General features: G+C 47.5%; 1 protein-coding gene and 1 non-coding gene across 2 annotated transcripts in view; one reads left to right on the top strand and one right to left on the bottom strand.

Annotated features, from left to right (window-relative positions):
• The window catches only part of GABRB1 (gamma-aminobutyric acid (GABA) A receptor, beta 1), a 172296-nt gene that overhangs the window by 83210 nt on the left and 68632 nt on the right, over window positions 1–20454 (top strand). The window lies entirely within an intron of this gene.
• On the bottom strand, window positions 17942–18013 carry TRNAI-GAU. Its single transcript has one exon. It is a non-coding gene; the product is annotated as a tRNA-Ile (tRNA).

Raw genomic sequence — 20454 nt, 5'->3', positions numbered from 1 at the left:
GAAAATGGCAGCTTTGGAGGGTGGACCCTGTGGCATCACATCCCGGCCAAGTTCCCTCCCCTCCCCACGCTCTGCCCCTACATCTCCAAGAATTTCCAAACTCCAAGCTGGGAATCCTGGGCTCATTTCATGGTGTTTTAACTGGGTTCCCTCCAGGCCTTGGGTGAATGCTGGACAGAAAAATCCCAGCAGATTTATGCAATACCTCATCAAGAATCAAGCCCAGCAATATGAATGGATTCTTTTTGAGGCATATCTCCCACAGAGGATTTTAATCAAAATGCAGGAGTGGAAGGAAATTGGGGGAGGGGGGAAAAAACCAATTAAACGATTGGACCCAACAGGGCCACTTCTAGGATTCCCACCGGAGAGGATGTTTGCTCACAACAGGAGTTGGAAGAGACCTTCCTCAGGCAGGCAGGCGCACGGAAATCTTTGATTAATAGGAAGGGAGGCTAATTTCCTTGCTTTCTCAGCTTTTATCACCAGGAAATAGAAACGAGGTGCAGGAATGACATCAGCACACAACTTGTGCCTTTTGTGAATGGGTGTCTGGGGCTGTCGATGGCTGTACCTGAATACAGACTCATTTACTGCATTTATACCCCCAGTGGGAAGTCAAAATGGCTTACGGCTAGGGTTGCCGGCTCCGAGCTGGGAAATACCTGGGGATTTGGTGGGTGGAGCCTGAGGAGGGTGGGATTTGGGGCATCATGCCATAGAGTCCGACTTTCAAAGTGGCCATTTTATCCAGGTGAACTGATTTCTGTCACCTGGAGATCAGTTGTAAAACCGGGAGATCTCCAGCTGCCACCTGGAGGTTGACAACCCTACTTACAACATAATCCCCTCCTTGATTTCATCCTCACAGCAACCCTGTGATGTAAGTTAGGCTGGGAGGCTGTGATTGGCCCAAGGTCGCCCAGCAAACTTCCACAGCAGAGGGGGGATTTGAACCTGGAGTCTCCCAGATTCTAGTTCTGTACTGTAACCATAGCACACCACACTATTGCCTTGGACTGTTGTCTGTCCTGGATAGGGCTGCCAAGTGGGGGCGGGTGGCGGGTAAACCCCTGCTTCGGAGGCCCGATTCCCCCCGCTGTGGAATTGGGCCCCGGGGGGAACTCTGCCCCCCGAAGCGCAGCGTGGCTGCGTCACCCGAGGTGACGCAACCACGTCAATCATGTTGGGGGCGTTGCCCTGATCGTCGGAGGGAAAACTTTATGGTTTCCCCCCCCAATGATCAGGGCCACGCCTTCAACGTGATCGACGTCGCGCGTCACTTCTGGTGACGTACTGGCGGCGCGTGTGCACTTCGCGCACGTACACACCCACATCAACGGACGGCTCCCGGAGCCCGGCGAGGCTCCCCCTCCAGTAAGAAATATTGACTTGGCAACCCTAGTCCCGGAACCCTGAGGTTAGTCACTGGTGGACAGAGCTTGAACTGTAGGAAAACGAATGTGCTGCTGTACTGATCTGGCAAGGACAACAGGCCAGACTTCTCGCAGTTGTGCCCATCTGGGTGTTTCACATTGCCACGCTGCGCTTCGGGGGCAGAGTTCCCCCCGGGGCCCGATTCCGCAGCGGGGGGAATCGGGCCTCCGAAGCGGGGGTTTACCTGCCACCCGCCCCCACTTGGCAGCCCTATCCAGGACAGACAACAGTCCAAGGCAATAGTGTGGTGTGCTATGGTTACAGTACAGAACTAGAATCTGGGAGACTCCAGGTTCAAATTCAGAGGCTGATGTTTCACATCCCCAAATGTGTCATCAAAGAGGCCATGATTTGCAGAAACCTCAGGATTCAAATTTGAAGACCCTCCTAGTCATCTCTGGCACTGACCTTCCTGGGTGAATGCTACTGAGCATCTCTGTGATGTCAGAGCAGCCAAACCAGTGGCAACCTGAGGTACTGTGACTCTTTTGCCATCCACACTGATATTAGCAGATTAGGTGCTAGTTGCCCATGGGTGGAGATCACGCTAATTAAATAATAAGACTAATGGATGGGATGTTTGTGGGGTTTTTATGCTCTGGAGGCTATTCCTTTATAGAGATGGATTTCAGTGTTCAGTTTCTTTTTTAAAATGGGTGTGCAACTGGCTATAAATTGATGCAAGAATGTTCTGGCCCTTAATAACAAACTGTGTTTTGTTCAGTGGTCCTATACTGGACGTACACAGGATGAGCTAACAGTGTGATTCTAAGCAGAGCTGAAGTCAGTTGACTTTGAAGGGTGCAACTCTGCTCAGGATTGCACTATAAACATGCAAAGAATGCTCTTTTAACCCCACTAATGAACTTTAGCTACACAAAAAAATATATGTTTAAAATAGTATGAATTAATTCTGTGCCACATAATCTTTCAGAGGAGATCATGGGCATGTCTTGTGTATCTCTTAACACCCAGTGAAGGACTAAACCCTAGCTAATCTATTTATTTTGAGACCTCCAAGATAGGCATAATGCAACCCATGTACTATGACTTCCCATAGCATGATTCAGGGGTCATTTCGTAGAAAAAGAGCTAGGGGAACTCATTAGCATAACTCATTAGCATATGCCACACCCCCTGACATCAGGGGTCTGGCGGTGGACCTGCAAGGCCAGCGGGAGTGCGAGGAAGCCCCGCCAAGGCCCTCCCTGGCCCCAGGCAGGCAGGGGTGGGGAGAGACGGGGAGGAAGCAACTTACCCTCCCTCTTCTCCTGCCTCCTCCTGGCTGAATGAGGGCTGGAAGCGGGGCAGCCGGAAGCAGGGGGCGGGGCTTTGTCATGTGCCCCTCCCCCCTGCACCTCACCCGGGGGAACTGCGTTCCCCACGTTCCCCCCCCCCCGAAATGACCTCTGGCATGATTAAATGGTGCAAATTCTTTTTACAAATGAAGCCCATTCCCTCAAAATGAATTCTCTAAATCTGGCCACCACTGGGTCTCTGTTTTTCTCAATAAGACCATCTGACTGATGCTACAAGCCTAACGATACTTTCCTGGGATTAAGCCACATTGACTAGCATGGGACTTACTTCTTAATATTTATTTATTTATTTATTTATTCGTTCAACTTTATATCCCGCTCGAATCCCTTGTCTAGGGGTCTCTGAGCGGCTTACACGTCGGTGCTAGTCACCATTTTATTGTCTTCTAACTAGGGGCACATGTGTTGTGGGGTGGGATAACCTACAGGCACCCCTATGGTGGTGGCTGGTGTTGTTCCTTTGTTGGTCTGCTCCGGCGAATCGTTCTTTCTGGTGCTCGGGCTGCTCTTCCTGGCGGGGTTTCTTCCTGGTGGGTTGCTCTTCCCGGCACTTGGCGGAACTCTCTCAAGGCACGTGACTCCGCCTTCTTCTCGCCTCAGCTATGTCCTTTCCGGCTCCGCTGGGCTTAGCATCTGACGTCATCGCGCGCCTGTTTCCTTTTGGCGGTGACCACTTGATGTTTCCTCTCTCGGTCGCCAGGGATCACTCCTTCTGGATTGCGCCCGCACACCGCCGCCGCTGCCGCCGCATATGTCATCCACACAGGAACCGACGCCTCGCCTCGCCGTTGCCGCCGCCATCATCTTCAGCCGTCTTCAGCCACCACACTAGGCAGGGGTGCCCCCCACCCTACTAAGGGTTGGTACCCATTTATCTACTTGCAATTAAGTTGCTTTCGAATCGCTGGGTAGGCGAGAGCTGGGACTAGGGTCGAGAGCTCACCTCGACCACGGTGGTACTCGAACAGCCATAGTGGCTGCTCGGATGTTGTTACCGTTACTAAGCAGGCATTAACTGCCTGCGCCACCGCTCCCGATGCTTAGCATCGCTACCTGAAATGATCTGCATATTTCCTTTCTAGTTCTATCTACATTGGTGTAGGCCCTCAATTATTTATTTTTATTAATTTACTTTATTTATATCCTGCCTTCCTGTGCCCCATGGTTGGTTCCCATCTGCTCCATTTTATCCTCACAGCTCTATGAGGTAGGTTAGGCAGAGGTTGTGTAATTGGCCCAAGGTCACCCAGCAAGCTTCCATGGCAGAGTGGGGATTCGAACCTGGATGTCCCAGAGCTTAGTCTGACCCTCTAACCATTACACCATGCTAGTTCTCAAAGTCACAACCCAGTCCTGGATGCTTAGTGATACTACCTGTGGCACTGCTTTTATTTTATTAAATGATGAAATCTGGAGTTTCTGGTCAATACGAATTGTTAATTTTCATCAAGATGTTCCATCCACACACAGTTATGACATAGTTGAATTCCATATATAACAGTAATACATCCCAGTCCATTTATGAATTATTGTGTTCAGCAAGTGAAACATTTGGGATGCAAAATATACTGGTTTTCTGGATCCATTATTAATCTGATAAACCGTTCCAGTTCCCTATGGAGAAGCATCATGTGTCAAAATCAAGATTTCCTCAGGTACAGAGTCCACGAGAGTCTGATATAACAAAGGGCACTGCTGGTTTCAGTGTATATATTGTGAATACTCCTCTTCAGAGCTCCTAGATCCCTCTGGGAAGCTTCTTGATATTCATTTAACACATCTTCTAGAGTGATGCTTTTCAACCCATTGGTGGGGATGCTCTGATGCATTGTGGAGTCCCACCTGATGGGTCGCAAGCCCCTACAGAGCCACCATTTTGTGGCTTTGGGGGAGGATCTGCTGCTGGTGCTAGGGTTGCCACCAGTGTTCCTTCTAAGCTGAGTTGGTGTGAGCTAGCTCACAGTCTATTTTTTTTATAAGATTTATTTCCCTCTCCTAAAAAGGAGAGAATTTTGCTTTTACAATTAGAAAATTAGGAAGGGGATATAGAGGGACAAAGTGTTGAGTGATGTTAATTATTAGTAAGTTAAGCTTTTTTAAAGTTAAAGTTAAAGTCAAATCTTCATCTGTGGTTAGGCGATCTTCTTTTCTTCTCTAGTTTTCAGAACCAAACAGTTAATATATTAGTAATGTCCCTTTGGGGTTAGTATTACTTTTCCAGCATAATCCAAAATAGTTAGTTCTTGGGGCCTTTCCCTTTTTTGTCCCTCAAATTGTACTTTGTGCCAAATGCTCCTTTATCTTCCTCATCCTTCACCTCTCCCTCAGAACTGCTGTCTTCTCCACTGTCTCCCGGCATCCACTTGGCAAGTTCTGCTTCTTCTTCTATACTGGCGTGCCTCTTCAAAAAGTCTTGAGCTTTAAAGATAGAGTCTATCTTTTCTCTTCTGTCTTTAAACTTGAAAACCAGTCCTTCTGGCACCAACCACCTGTAACTCACTTGATGATTTTGTAAGAACATGGTCAATCCTTTATATTCCTTTCTTTTCATTCTGATTTCAAATGGAACATCTTTCAAGATTCTTATCGGTTGATCTCCAATTTTCAAGGGTGCTGCCAAAGCTGCCTTTAAAATCTGATCTCTGAGACGTTGCTTTGTAAATTTCACTACCACTTCCGCAGGCAACTTGTTTTTCTTTGTGAAGTTGGAGTAGGTTCTGTAAACCAAATCCATCTCTTCTTTTATTCTTTCCGCTTGGTTGCCAGTCAGTGGTGCTAAAGCTGTTGCCAAAATGTCTCTGAGGTCCTCCTTTTCTTCTTCTTTCAAACCCTGGAATCGGAGAGTCAAATTTGCTTTCTCCATTTGAAGCAATAACAATTTATTTTCTTGTTTTTCTTGGTATTTTTCCACTTTAATGACCTTTTTCTTAACTTTCTGTAACTCTTCCGTTGATGCCGAACACTTCTTTGCAATATCGTCTACCTTTTCAGCTGTCTCTGTCATCTTTTTTTGCTGCACGCTGTAGGCACTTTCCATAGTATCCAGCTTCAGGTTAATTTTTTGCAGTTCCTCCAGTAGATGGCGCAAACGTTCACCTTCTTGTTGATTGACAGCAGGGGAAGGACTTGGACAGGAAGTCCCGCCCATCTTCTTAGGCTGCTTCTCGGGCGGCTTTCTCTGCCCCGCCATATTTCGTTTTGTTTATATTTTAAACGTTCATGCTATGCAGCCCAGAGAAACGTCCCTGACTGCTGCTTTCTGCTCTCTCCCCAAAGGTAATTCGCTTCTACAAATCTCCGCTTCGCCCCTCCTTTTCCTCTTAAAAAGTCTCTTCTTCCACTGGGGGGGGAAGCCTCCCCCTCCCTTCCGATTTTCCCGGGGGAACGAATGTGTTTATAAAGCCGCTTCAAATTTGATCACCAACTCACAGTTCATCGCTTTTTAGCATTTATTCCGACTTTGCTTTATCGCTTCATCACTCCGATGTTTCGGAGGCGTTGCTAGTCCCCATTTCAGGGCACCTCGCAGCAGGGGCCGTTTGGGGCAGAGGGAGAGCCTCAATTCCCGACCTTCTGGTCGGCAAGAGGCTTACTCCCTTAAGCACCCCCTAGTTCGGAGCCCTTACCCTAGGGCTCCTTAGGATCTCCGCTTACGCGGGACCCCCCCCAGACTGCGTGTGGGCGATCCGGCTCTGGGAGCGTCCCAAGAGCTGGTCGCCATTCGCGCCGCCGCAGCCAGAAGTCAGCTAGCTCACAGTCTTTTAGCCTCTGGCTCACACCTTTTTGTCTTAGCTCAGGAAGGATGGCTCCAGAGCAAACTAATTTGTGCAGTAGCCAAATCACTTGCTCACAACTTTAATGCCAGTAGCTCACAAGGTAGAATTTTTGCTCACAAGACTACACAGCTTAGAGGGAGCATAGGTTGCCGCCGCCACCCCTGATGGGGGCAGGGGTTCCCCCAGTTTTGTGCAATTGGACTATCTGGCCAGTGGGGGAGGCCCATCCCCGAAGAGCCCCACTACACCTGACGTGCCCAATGTGATGTTGTCACCCAGAGGTGATGTCATTGTGTGGGGAACACTCTAGCATTTGACCAAAACCTCTAAGGTGACCATAGAGTTTTTGGCCAAATGCCAGAGCAGCTCCTGCATGACATGCCCGGTGCAATGATGTCACTTCCGGGTGATGTCATCATGGCACGTGTGCCAGAAGATCCAGGGGAGCAGGCTGGAGCCCCCCGCTGGCAGAAGGTAAGGACCTGGCAACCCTAGCTGGTGCTCATGTACAAAGGGAGCCATGTCTCCTCCTCTCTTACCTTGCACACTGACAGGAACAGGGTGTCACTCAGCAACAGAGAGGATTTCTTTGGGGCACAGCCTGGTTCGGAAATGAGCTCCCTATATAAGCCCTCCCTAGCCTTCTCTCTCTACCCACAACCTGGCATAGCTGAGCAACCCCCAACCATCACTCCTCCAATGGTCTATACTCATGCTCTTTCCCCACAGAATCTCTCCCTTGCCTTTTCTCTCTACCCCTACAAGGGGCCCAGCTACTGACCATGTCCACCCGTAAGCTTCCAATGCTCTGTGCATGTGCTTATGCCATAGAGTCCCCTCTCCCTGCGAAATTAGATCATATGCATGCAAGTAGGCTCTGTGCTGCAAATAGGATGGCCATGCTGCCTGCTTTGGTAGGCAACCTCCCACCCTCTTCCTTGATCCTCCACTGCCACTTGATAGGGTGGCAAGGAAAAAATGGGGGGGGGCTTCAAACAGCATCTTGCAACACTGCAGTGTCACTTCTGGCTGTGCAACCGGAAGTAATGACATTGCACCATGGGATGCTCTAGGATTTCCCCAAAACTCTATGGTTTTTTACCGTACAGTTTTGGGGGAATCCTAGAGCATCCTTCAACACAGTGATGTAAGTTCTGGTTGCAGAAGTGACGTTGCACCATAGTGGGATGCCATTTTGGTTTCAGCTGCAAACATTATGTAAGGCACACTAAACAGCTAGGTGGGATTCAGCTGGGCTGGGTGGAGAAAGAAAGCAAAGAAGAACTTGGGGGAGCGTATCTGGACCCAGAGGTCATTTCGGGGGGGATCGTGGGGGATCGCAGTTCCCCCGGGTGAGGTGTGGGGGTGGGGCACACGACAAAGCCCCGCCCCCTGCTTCCGGCCGCCCCGCTTCCGGCCCTCATTCAGCCAGGAGGAGGCAGGAGAAGAGGGAGGGTAAGTTGCTTCCCCCCCGCCTCTCCCCACCCCTGCCTGCCTGGGGCCAGGGAGGGCCTTCGCGGGGCTTCCTTGCACTCCCGCCGGCCTTGCAGGTCCACCGCCGGGCCCCTCATGGGGCTCGGCAGTGGAGCTGCAAGGCCGGCGGCTGGGACCGTTGGGGGCGGGGTGTGTGGCCTTATGACACACTTCCGGCGATGTCAGGGGGTGTGGCATATGCTAATGAGTTATGCTAATGAGTTCCCTTAGCTCTTTTTCTACCTGTCTGAACCTACTTGTGCCTGTCTGAACCTACTTGTGCCTGTTTATTCTTCACTACAGTAGATTGCCTGGTGCTTGGCTAGCATTTCATGTCCCTGGCTTTGTCTGCTGCCACACTGGTTAAGTCATAAATGTTGCTCCTCATCTCCCTGTCACATGACTGATATCACATGACCTCCTATCATAGCTGCCATGCCACATGACTTCTTGTCATGTCTGTGTGGCTCAGTGGTCCTGTGTTTCCACTTGGGAGCTAAAGGTAGGGTCTGGATGGGGGGAAAACTGAAGACTGCTGTTCTAGAGCTAGTTCCTCTTACATTTTGATACACTTATTTCTTCCAGTGGAATGACAAGTCAGCAAGCGGCCCTCTGTAAAATGTCTTAGCCCTGCAATCGCTATTATTGCCAGTTGTCTCACTTGATCGTGATAGGAAACCGTACTGTAATTGTTCCCAACATTTTACAAACTCCCCTTGAGTGAGTGCATAATTTAATATCACAGTTTGACAGTGAAGCTGCATTTTCTCATTTCCAGAGTACATCATATAACGCTCGACTTCTAAGAATCACACTGCATTCTGTGCCCAACTCCAGGGTTACCTTCACTTTTAATACAGTACGCTTAGGGAGAACAGTAATGATATTATTTGTTTGACCACAGACCGTAACAAAATGAGACCAAACAATAAATCATATGATTACCAAGCAGCTATAGGAGTGTAAAAGCAATCACCTAGAAGTAAATGTCAGACCTGAATATATCACAGAAATTCAGTTATCCCAAAGCAGTCTGTTAGACTAGTATCTATGTAATTCATCTTCAGTCTTCTGTGCAGTCCCAGGAGGACTTTTCTAGCAAGTTCTTTAGCTGAATAGAACTTCAGGGGAGACCCTCCCCTCCTGAGCGCATTAGCAACTGTTTTTCCCGCTCAAGGGAAGGGCCCTCCCCAGCTCTCTCAGTTCTCCTGAGCTGCCGGGGGGCTCAAAATAGACATACAATTCTGACAGAAGAGAGTTCCCAGCAGGGCAGGAGGGAGGGAAAGTGTGCCTGCACAGAAGACAACGCGGCGAACAACACTTATAGGTAAGTGCAACACTCTTTTTGCCTCAGCTATGCCAGCAAAAGAAACCACTGATCATATTGCTCTCTTCTTATCCCTAGCAAGCACATTTGGTCGGCATTTATATTCCTTGAAAATCACTGACATCACTGGCATGCCTACAGCACCCAGATGACGTATGCGTATCGTGCAACATCCCCACCCACTCCTGGAATGCCACTCCGGTCCCCCTGCCGGCGTGACAGTTGGCATTTGGTCGGCATTTATATTCCTTGAAAAGTAAAGGGAGGAACTTCATCTACCAGCTTCCGGAGCTGGGAAACTTCCCGCAGATGTAGCAGTGTACCTACTGGTGCCATCCTATGCAGCATCCTATCAGTGCCATCCTATGCAAAGTAACTTCTAGGGTTGTGCTAGTCCCCAGTTGGGGGTGGGGGATCCCCTGGTTTGGAACCTCCCCCCCCTGCTTCACAGCTATCAGGAACCAGGGAATATTATCCCTCCAACAGGAAAGAAACCACAAATAAACACAATGTGCCTACGTCACCCGGAAGTGATGTAGGCACTTCGGTGACGTCCAGGCACAACACTCTGGTTTTTGGGCAAAACTCCATGGTAAGAAGCTACTTCTAGGGTTGCCAGTCCCCAGTTGGGGGTGGGGGGATCCCCTGGTTTGGAGCCCCTCCCCCCGCTTCAGGGCAATCAGGAACTGGGGGAAATTAACCCCCCCCCAAAAAAGAGGCAAAAACCCAAAAATAAACGCAATGTGCCTACATCACATCTGGTTTGGGGGCAAAACTTTATGGTAAGAAGCTAATTCTACCATAGAGATTTTGCCCACAAACCAGAGCATTGCCCCAAATGTCTCCAACATGCCTATGTCACTTCCTAGACAAGCCTATGTCATCACGTTTATTTCTGGCTTCTTCCCTCCTCACTCCTGGTCAGTGCATGCACCACCCACTCATCTGACAGACCCGGCATGACAGTTGGACCTGGCAACCTTACCAGTGAATATCACATTGCTGGCCTCCCCCCCCCCTCCCATTTTTCAATCTGCACGTCTTTGGTGCATATTTTCCTCCACTAGAGTTACCAACTTCCAGGGGGTGGCTGGGGATCCCCCAGAATTACAACTAGTCTCCAGATTACACAAATCAGTTCACCTGGAGAAAATGGCTGCTTTGGAAATTGGTCTCTATGGCATTATACTCTGCTGAAGTCCCTCCCCTCCCCAAACCCCACCCTCCCCAGGCCCTACTCTCAAGATGTCCAGGAATTTCCCAACCCAGAGGGGGCAACGCTGTTCTCCATAGGCACAACGAACTTCCTGAGGCATCTCCATTTCCTTTTCAGATACCTTTGTAAACTTAGATACATTTCCTTGTGTTACTCGTAGTCTTTTTTTTTCTTCTTCCCCTCCCCAGCAAAGGTGCCTTTAAATCCTTTTACTCCCCAGCCAAAGCCTACATTGAAGCAGAGTCAGAGGTTAAAAATAGCCTTCTCTGCACGCATTTGTCATCATTAATATGCCACCTACCAGTCTGTCCTTCAACATGTACCAGAGTTACATCAGAATTACAGTTCAGAGGCGGCTTCTTCAGTTCTCCCACCAACTCTCCTACTGTGAGTTAAATTTAAATTACTATTTTACCAACTCCTCTCTCACCTGGTTTTTTCAGAGGTTTATAGATTTCTTGTAAACCCATAGTCGAGAACGGTTCTTTGGAACTCCTGGTGTCATGTCTCAGGTAGATCATTTGGAGCTATGGTCACCAGTTTTGACTCTCCTTTCCAATAAATGAGTCCTTTCTATAGATGATCAACAATTTAACTGGTTAAGGTTTTAAAAAATGGGATCTCATTCTCTTGGACTTATTCGATAGACGGCTTTGGATGTGTGTTTTCCGTTGTTTGATATTAGACCTCTCTGTATGGACTTGGTAATTTCTTTTTAATTTTTTATAAATAAATTATGGGGGGGGAATGAACCCATAGGTATGCCCAGACAACTGAGAAGAATTGGTTTTTAAACTTTATCTGTTACATAATTAGCAGTGAAAAAATGATTTGGTGTCACACAGTATACTTCCCAGGTTGGGAAATACCTGGAGATTTGGAGGGTGAAGCTTGGGGAGGGCGGGGTTTGGGGAGGGGAGGGGAGGGACTTCAGCAGGGTATAATGCCATAGAGTCCACTCGCCAAAGCAACCATTTTCTCCAGGGGAACTGATCTCCAGGTTCCACCTGGATGTTGGCAACCCTAGTCCCCAGTGTTGTTGACACCACTATCTCCCAGCACCCAGAGCTACTCCCAAAATAAAACAACCCCTGCTTCCTTGTCCTGCACTCCAAACAGTCTTGTCCATCTTGATATTGTAGATGCAGCAGCCCTTTGGTTTTTAATGCCGTATTCAGGCTGCGGTCCCACGGGCAGGAAAATGCGGGGGGGGGGCGTGGCTGTTTGCCCCGGAACAAAATAACACGCGGTTGCATGATCAGACGTCCCGTTGAGGTCCCGACGAGGTCCCATGTTTAGGGGGGAGGTACCGATCACACGACCATCCTGCGGCGCAGCAAAGAAGCGGCGCGGCGCATTCACACTAGCAATCGCTAGGTGCCGCTTCAATGGCAAATGGTTTTTCCCTCCCACCGAAGTTCGCGCATGCGCATGAACGGAGTTATGGACCTTTCGCTTTCCTCTTTGTGCGCATGCATGGTTGCGTGCTGGTGCGCATCCTGTGGAGACTGGGGGGGAACCTGCTTGCGATGGGACATGGGTGGGCGCGTGATGCCACGGGATTCCACCGGAAACATGATCACGCGCCTGCCCTTGCCCCGCGGTTTCCAGAAACTAGTACCTCCGAGGTACTAGTTTTTTACTGCGCATCTTCGGCGGGAAGCCTCGGGTGAGCCATGGGAGCTCTATGCTTCCCAGATGTGGCAGTGAGATCGCGCCCGGAAAATCCGCCTATCTTCCATCTCTCTAGCGTGCCTAATGTTCCGTGTGACCGCAGCCTCAGCTTGGTTTTTAAGTAAAACACAACAAGGGTACCCTGTACTGTTTCAGAAGGATCATTTAGATCAAGAATGACAAGAAGGTCTTTCCCAGTTGCGTAAGTGGGCAACAAAGCACCAAATGTAGTTCAATGGAACTAGTAAAATGTAAAGTGGCCCACAATGGGGCAAAAAATACTAATTTTACCCGTATACTGATGGCATGTGAACTGGTGGTGAATGGCCCAAAAAGAGATTTGGGGATAGGAGCGATAGTTTGATGAAAATGTCAACTCAGTGCACAGCTGCAGTGGAAAGGGACAATTCTATACTAGGGCTTATTAGGAAAGTAGTTGGGAAATAAAATGACCTGTATTCTAATGCCTCATGATGTGGCTCCTTGCATACATTGTAAAACAACCCTGCCCTAAAATCACTTATGAACACACATGAAGCTGCCTCATACTGAATCAGACCCTTGGTCCATCAAGGGACCTTTTACAGTTCCGCAGGGCCTGCAAGATGAAGCTCTTCCGCCAGGCTTTTGAGTAGGAGCCGCCGCCGCCACTATTACCACCATTGTGTACTGTAGAGCAGTGCCGTCGGGGTGGGCTGATTAGCCATCTGGGACATCTCGGCCTATGGCACCCCCCCCTTTCTTCTGACCTCACTGTGATATATAATAATGAGTGAGTATTTTAATTACCGATGCATCCTGTAAGACTGAATTGTGTTTTAAGTGGTTAATTGTGTAATTTTATCGCACTTCGGGTGCCTAAATTGTTTTAATCGTGTTATATTTTATTGCACTGTGCCTATGTAAGCCACCCTGAGCCCGCATGCAGGGAGGGTGGGGTATAAATGAAATGAAATAAATAAAAATAATAAATAAATAAATAAGGTCAGTATTGTCTACTCAGACTGGCAGCGGCTCTCCAGGGTCTCGGGCAGAGGTCTTTCATATCATCTACCACCCAGTCCTTTTATCTGGAGATGATGGGGATTGAACCTGGGACCTTTTGCATGCCAAGAAGATGCTCTACCACTGAGCCACAGCCAGTCAAGCCGCTCTGAGCAGATGATGTGGTAAATGGTGCTTCTGGAATGTTCCTCTGACTGTAGGATGAGTGTGTGCATCAATGCCCATTCAGTCATGAAGGGACCTGAGGAGATTGCCTCAGGCAGCAAATGGGGAGGGGCAGCAATCTCCTGTCCTACCTGCCACCAATCAGCCAGGGGCTTGCCTGTACACCCTCCACCCACCTGTCTGTTGCCCCTACCAAGGAAGTATATTAGATCATCCTCCTAACCTCATTACTTCCTCAGGCCTCTTTAAAAGAAAGGTGGCAAGCCACACATCCCCGTTCCCAAGCCTCTCATGGGATTCCTTCTTCTAAAGAGAGTCTGGCCACCGCTTCTTGTTGTCTGTTGCTAAGGTGACCAAAATGATGGCTGAACTCTTGTGAGACAAAGTAATCTTGTGAAAGTTCAGGAAGCCCTGTGAAGTATGTGTGGTTTGCTGTTTTTAAAGAGAGCAAAAGGCTAAGGGATGTTATCTCCTACAGCTTCTGGATGGGGGCAGCAGCTGAGTCAGGAAATATTCAGGAGATTTTGGGGGTGGAGCCTGGGGAGGGTGGAGTTGGGGAGGGGAGGGACCTCAGCTGGGTGCAGCGCCATAGAGCCCACCCTCCTAAGCAGCCATTATCTCCAGGGGAACTGATCTCTGTTGTCTGGAAATCAGTTATAATAGCAAGAGATCTCCAGGGCCCACCCAGAGACTGGCAACCCTAGTGGCAGCATTGGGGCAGCACTAGATAAGCATATGGAGCAGAGGTCCATCAGTGGCTATTAGCCACAAGATATAGATAGAGACTCTGGGGCAAGTGATGCTCTGTCATCTTGGTGCTTGGGGGGGTCAACAGTGGGAGGGCTTTTAATGTCCTGGACCCACTGGTGGACCTCCTGATGGCACTGGTATTTCTGGCCACTGTGTGATACAGAGTGTTGGACTGGATGGGCCTTTGGCCTGATCCAACATTGGCGTCTCTTATGTTCTTATGTTCTTATGAAGCATGGGATTGTGCCGTACATCACCCCAAACACCAGCATGAGAGAACATTCCCACAGAACAACGGCATTCCAACACAGAGAAAGCTGGTGTGCGTGTCGAAAGACCAGGCTAGAACCCTTTCTACTGGCATCTAGTTTTCTATGTACAGTGTAAGAAGAGGAGCATTCAATCAGATGAGCTCCTTCTCTACACTAGGAAGTGATACATACCTGACCCAAGGTATCAACTTCCTCTGCTATTGGTGAGAAGTGATCCTAATTCATACATTAAAGAAATATCTTCCTGTTTTAAGCAGAGAGTGGCTGTGGTCATACACACAAAATAATCCACTTTCAATGCACTTTCAACTGGATTTTGCCAGCTCACACAGTGAAATCCAGTTGGAAAGTGCACTGAAAGTGGATTATTTAGTGTGTGTGACCACAGCCAATCTCTGCTTAGGAACTAGCAGTTCATTTTATCCTTTATACCAGTTTCGTTACCACAACTCCCTGCTAGATTTGAATAGTTGTCTTAGAAACATCAGTCACCATGGCAACCTGATAATAATGGAAGTCATAACAGCCTTACGCAGTTTTTGCTGAAGGACAATGTCAGATTTTATGCATTCCGTCTATTGTATTCTGTGATGCTAGGTTCAGTACTTGTTGTGTAACTTGTAAACTATGGAAATAAAACAACCCTTATAACATAACCACACTAGAGTGTGCTTTCTCTAAACTATGGTTAGTGGGGTTCAAAATTAGGACATTTACTGTAAACATCTTTGGCATTTTGTTTTCTCGTTGCAGAAATGTATCTGCATCTGCAGGTTCTCAGTACTCAGTACTCTTATAAGAGTACTGTATTGAATTGGGGGGGGGGGGTCAAGTGTCTGACTGACCCAAAGAGGACAAGACTATGGATTGGATCCAGTAATTCCCTTCCACTAAAATGTGGTCAGTGACTGTATGACACTATGTCTTCTTCCAACCGAGAAAGAAGTCCTTCAGCATAGTTCCGATTCATGTTATTTCAATTTGTATTTTTGTTTGTTTGTTTGTTGTTTCTGTTTTATAATAAAAACAATAAAATATATTTGGGGGGGGGGGAGTCCAGCATTGAAGGAAGTCTTGCCTTGTCTGAGGAATTCTTTCTCTCATCTAAAAAAATACACTGATCAATGCAAAGATTTCCATTGTCATGTGGCATATTTGTTTGTTCAGAATACCATGTGACCTAGCATGTTGAGTTGGTTGCTTGCCATCTCAGGAATCCTCCTCAAGAATTCTGTGCTGATTTTATGCGATTATTTCAGCCTGTAGCATTCTGCTGGGCAGATTTTTAAAAAATGTTGCTTCGGCAGCAGCTGCTACCACAGAACAAGGCTCTTCAGTATGTGACTGAAGGTAAACGTCAGCAGACATTTTGTGCTTGATTGAGGCAGCATTTTGTGGCAGCCATTTTGTGGTCATGTCCACCATACTGTATCAGCATTCTAAAGGCACCCACAGGATCAAAAAGTTTGGGGACCCTTGACTTATGGGATAAAAATCCTCTGGAGCTCTGAGAAAGAAAGGGGGGAGGGGTTTCTAATGAATACTTAAAAAATCTTTACGCTATGCAGTGCTGATCAACATTTGTAACAGTCAAGACACATGGCAGGGGCCTCAGACATCATCTTGCCACTTACATGATCAGCTATGTTGTTTAGACTTAGAAGAAGAGAGTCATTAAATCGAAACCAATACGACACAGTGGCCTCACACAATTGAATAAAAGGAACGGTAGCACTTGCAATTTTCTGTCAAGCTGCACCCACATGAGATGGAAAATAGAGTTTCGACCTTTTTGGGTGGTTCATCTGCTCATGTGAAGTGATGACAAAATAAGGCCCTTGAAGAAGCACCCTTAAGGAGTCTCAGAGCGACTTACAATCTCCTTTCCCTTCCCCTCCCTACAACAGACACCCTGTGAAGTAGGTGGGGCTGAGAGAGCTCTTTCAAGAACTGCTCCTGAGAGAACAGCTTTGAAAGAACTTGTTTGTAAGACTCCTTTAGGTAGTTAAGGGCAGGTTATAAATCCAAACTACTACTACTCTTCTTCAACTGCACTGCCTTCATCCATTAAATCAGCCAGGGAGGCTCTGAGCATCTTTTGTTTCAAAGCCACACTTTGAAGAGATTCAGGTGCATTGTTGTCAGTGGTAATTCTACTGTTATGGAATCATCTCCTCAAGCAGGCATCTCAGGTTGAGCCTTTGGGCTGGATCCTATGTAGCATCAATAGAAGGCACCAGCAGAGATGGATCTTCCCCCCACCCTTCCCCTGGAAGGCACCTATAGGTGCCCTGAAGATGCTATCAAGACTCAGGGGACCTACGTGGACTACATGGAGCGGTGCCTACAGCTGAACAAAATCCCCGTCGGCTGCAAACGTGTGCGACTTAAAAGATTTATATGTTGTCCTCCTTTACCCCTATGAATCATTGTTAGTCCCGTGTGAATATGTGTAACTGTAAATCGCTCAGAGCCAGCAGCTCTGCAGGATTGAGCGGTTAATAAATCGAAAGATATTATTATTATTATATAAAAGCCATGCAGTATGAATGGCTGCATCAAAGAGAAGGAAACAGGTGAAATTGCTGTTCCTGCCTCTTGCATCAGTGGTACCCCTCACACCCGAGGAAGGCTTTTTGCATGGGGGGAAAGGGTGAACAGGATCGAGCCCTTTAAACTTTTTTAAAGCTTTGAAACTGAAAGCTGTGGCAATGTGCCGTGGTTTCTAATATCTTGCATATTTGATGTTTTTAATCACATCCTTCTTCCAAGGAGCTCTGGGTAGGGCACATGATCCTTTTCTCTCATTTTACCCTTACAATAACCTTCTATGATAGGTTCAGGCTTACCAAGTACTTACCCTGATTTGGCGGGGGACACATACTTCTTCCCAGGACCATTCCCGCGCAGAAAACAGACACATCGCACCATGCCATCGCCAGGAAGTGACGCCAGGCGACGCTCTGGCAATGGGACTGGAAACTCGATGGTACTATCAAGAGTTCGGTCCCATTGTCAGATCGTCGCCCAGCGTCACTTCCTGGCAACAGCATGGTGCGTTACAGGGAGGAATGTTCCAGCCGGGGATCATGTCCCCCCCGCCGAATTGCGATAAGTACTTGGTAACCCTAGATAGGTTAAGCTGACTGAAAAGGGCTGGCCCCAAATCATCCAATGAGCTTCATACTTGAGCAGGGATTGAAGCCCAATCATATGCCAACCATCTAACCACTATACAACATTGCACCTCACATTTGTTTTATACTCTTTATAAGGAGCTGAGGCCATGGTTCAGTGGTACAGCACCTGGTTTGCATACCAGAAGTCCTGGGTTCAGTCTCTGGCACCTCCAGTTTAAAAGGGCAAGATGGTCATCAGTGTGAAAGACACATGAACTCATGAATCTGCCTTATACTGAATCAGACCCTTGGTCCATCAAAGTAAGTACTGTCTACTCAGACTGGCAGCAGCTCTCCAGGGTCTCAGGCAGAGGTCTTTCACATCACCTACTACCGGGTCCTTTGAACTGGAAATGCCGGGGATTGAACCTGGGACCTTCTGCATATCAAGCAGATGCTCTACCACTGAGCCACGGCCCCTCCCTAAAGACCCCTACCCAAGACTCCGGTGACCCTGGTGAATACTGGCCTTATTAAACCAATCACCCAACTCTAAAGACAGCTTCATGTCTTGTATGATCTGGTTTTAGTCATAGTTTTCTTTTTATATTTTTAAACTCTGCACTCTGAATGAGAAAACAGCAAATTTCATATATAAATCTGAAACAGAACTCTGTCTCTTTTACACAAGTAAGCATTGATGAGTTCTTTGAATCTCTTTTATATGTTTTGCTTCTGGCAAGGAAAGGTCTTGAAAGCACCCAGGTTTGCAGCTGCAACTAACTGCTTGTTTTGCCTCTGATATGTTCTGTTGGTTGTCAGTGTGGATCCTTCTGCACGAATCTAAAAGCCTTCATGCAATCTAATTTTTTTTGTTACTTTTGCATCTTTGCCTGAGCTCAGCTGTTCTGGGGAAAAGGGGGACATGCTCAGACATACGGCTGGAAGCATCGGTCCAGGTGAATACTGATATCAAAGCTAACCTTCTTATGCACTGAAAAATTCAATGAACATGTCAAGCATTATAGAATTAGTTTTCAAGTGTTTGTGGAAATTCATCTGGCAGGATTTTGATATGAGACAACATTGGCGTGAAAGAATAAAAGATGGATGGCAGTGAGCAGAATATCAAATCAGAGATGAGATGCTGGCTCGGAATGGCATTGCCATTTTAGCAGCAAGAGGGGTACCGATTTTGGATCACATTGAATAAAATGTGCAGGTCTTGGAGAACAAGTCAAGGATTTGTTCTTTACCGAGGCATTGCTTTTCAAGAAAATCCCCTTTGTTCCTTTGGTCTCTTCTGAATGCCAAAAGTTAATTAAAAATGCATCTCCTTCTAAGATGAAACTCTGAAGCTTTCTTAGTTTCATGTTCAAGTACTGAAAGAATTAAAAGATTTAGCAGCATTATCAGTTAGACCTGGAAAATGCAAACCCTTGCCCTAACAATAGTATCATCAGATTGATTTTTCATCCAGGTCTCACCTTTTTTATATAGCAGTGAGAACTCTTTCTGCTTGGGCTTTCTTAGCGGGCTTTCAGAAAACATGAGGAAAGCCCCAACCCAACTCTTCTTCTTCCTCCGACACCGCCATTTTCTATTTCCTCCCTAGTTGATACTTTAAACTTTAAATACCTCAATGTTCAACTAACCTCCAATAATTTGTTGTTCTAGAATTCGTTCTTTTAGCTGGCAATATTCTGTAAACCGGCTTTTCCTTTCTTTTCTCTCTCCTTTCTTGCCACAGCAATCATTTCCCCCTCAGTCCTTCCATAGCCGCTATTCCCGATACTTTGGGGGTAATTGAAGGAATTTGGCTCAGAAAATACTTTAATCTTGGCATGAAAAAATGTGAAAAATATATTGATGGGTACTTGCTGATTAAGTTAAAAACAGACGGTTGGTCGCCGCTTGGGGAGGCGTGTTGCCATTCCTCCTCCCATCTTCGCTCCCGCTTCTGGGGCAGCACCTCAGCACCCCACGATCGCCATCAACGGGATTGACGTGAACGAGCCCCCTGCAGCTTCCCCTCCCTCCAGGAGGCAAAGCGAGCCCCCCCCCCCGATGCTTGGGGGTTCTCAAAAGAGCGAAAAGGGAGCGGGCTTCTCAGGAGCGTCCCGAAAAAATGCCCGCTCGCAGTGCCGTTCCGCGCATGCGCCCCGAAAAGGTCGTCTCGGTAAAGTGGCACTTTTCCAATGTGCTTTTGGAGGCTTGTGAATGAAGACCTATGATTATGATGGGGTAAAAGAACTATCTGTACTATATTTTTGTGACATTATTGATGTAACCCACTTTCAGTCTCCTTGGGCAGAATAAAAAGTGGGTTATAAATATCTTAAATAGATTATTAAATAATATAAATAACAATGATGTTCCTTCTATCATTTCCGAAACATGCTATGGAATTATTATTCTGGTCAGGTGAGACATGAGGTTGCCAAAGTGGCAGATTGGTAGGATAAGTTTCTTAGAATTATCTGAGGTAAACTAAGGCATGTTTTACCAGTGTAAAAGAAGGCAAGACTTCTGTTACCTCCATGGTCAACATGTACACAACAACAGGGCTGGCCAAAGGATTTTTTGGCACCCGCAGTGACTGAGTTGCCTCCACCTCACACCACAGACTTTCCCCACCAGGTCATCTTCTTCCCTGCCAAGCAGTGGTGATGCCCGGGGCTGCCACAACCTCCTGCAGACAGCTACTGCCCTGGGGAGGGGAGGCAGGCCTGCTGCTATGGCAATGCAGTCTCGAGGGTAGGGTTTCCAGGCATGGCCTGCCAACCAGTGGGAGTCCAGGGGTGGGCACATGGGGTGCAGCCATCAGCAACAGTTTGACATCACTTCCAGGAAAAATCAGAAGTGATTTTACATATTTCTAGGAATCGCCAGAAACTCTATGGTAAAAAAAACTCCAGAAT

This window comes from Gekko japonicus, unplaced genomic scaffold (assembly GCF_001447785.1).
Source record: "Gekko japonicus isolate JY-2015 unplaced genomic scaffold, Gekko_japonicus_V1.1 scaffold682, whole genome shotgun sequence".
Classification (NCBI taxonomy): Eukaryota; Metazoa; Chordata; class Lepidosauria; order Squamata; family Gekkonidae; genus Gekko; species Gekko japonicus.
Note: the sequence above shows the minus strand (reverse complement) of the source record. Positions and strands in the feature narration are given on the sequence as shown.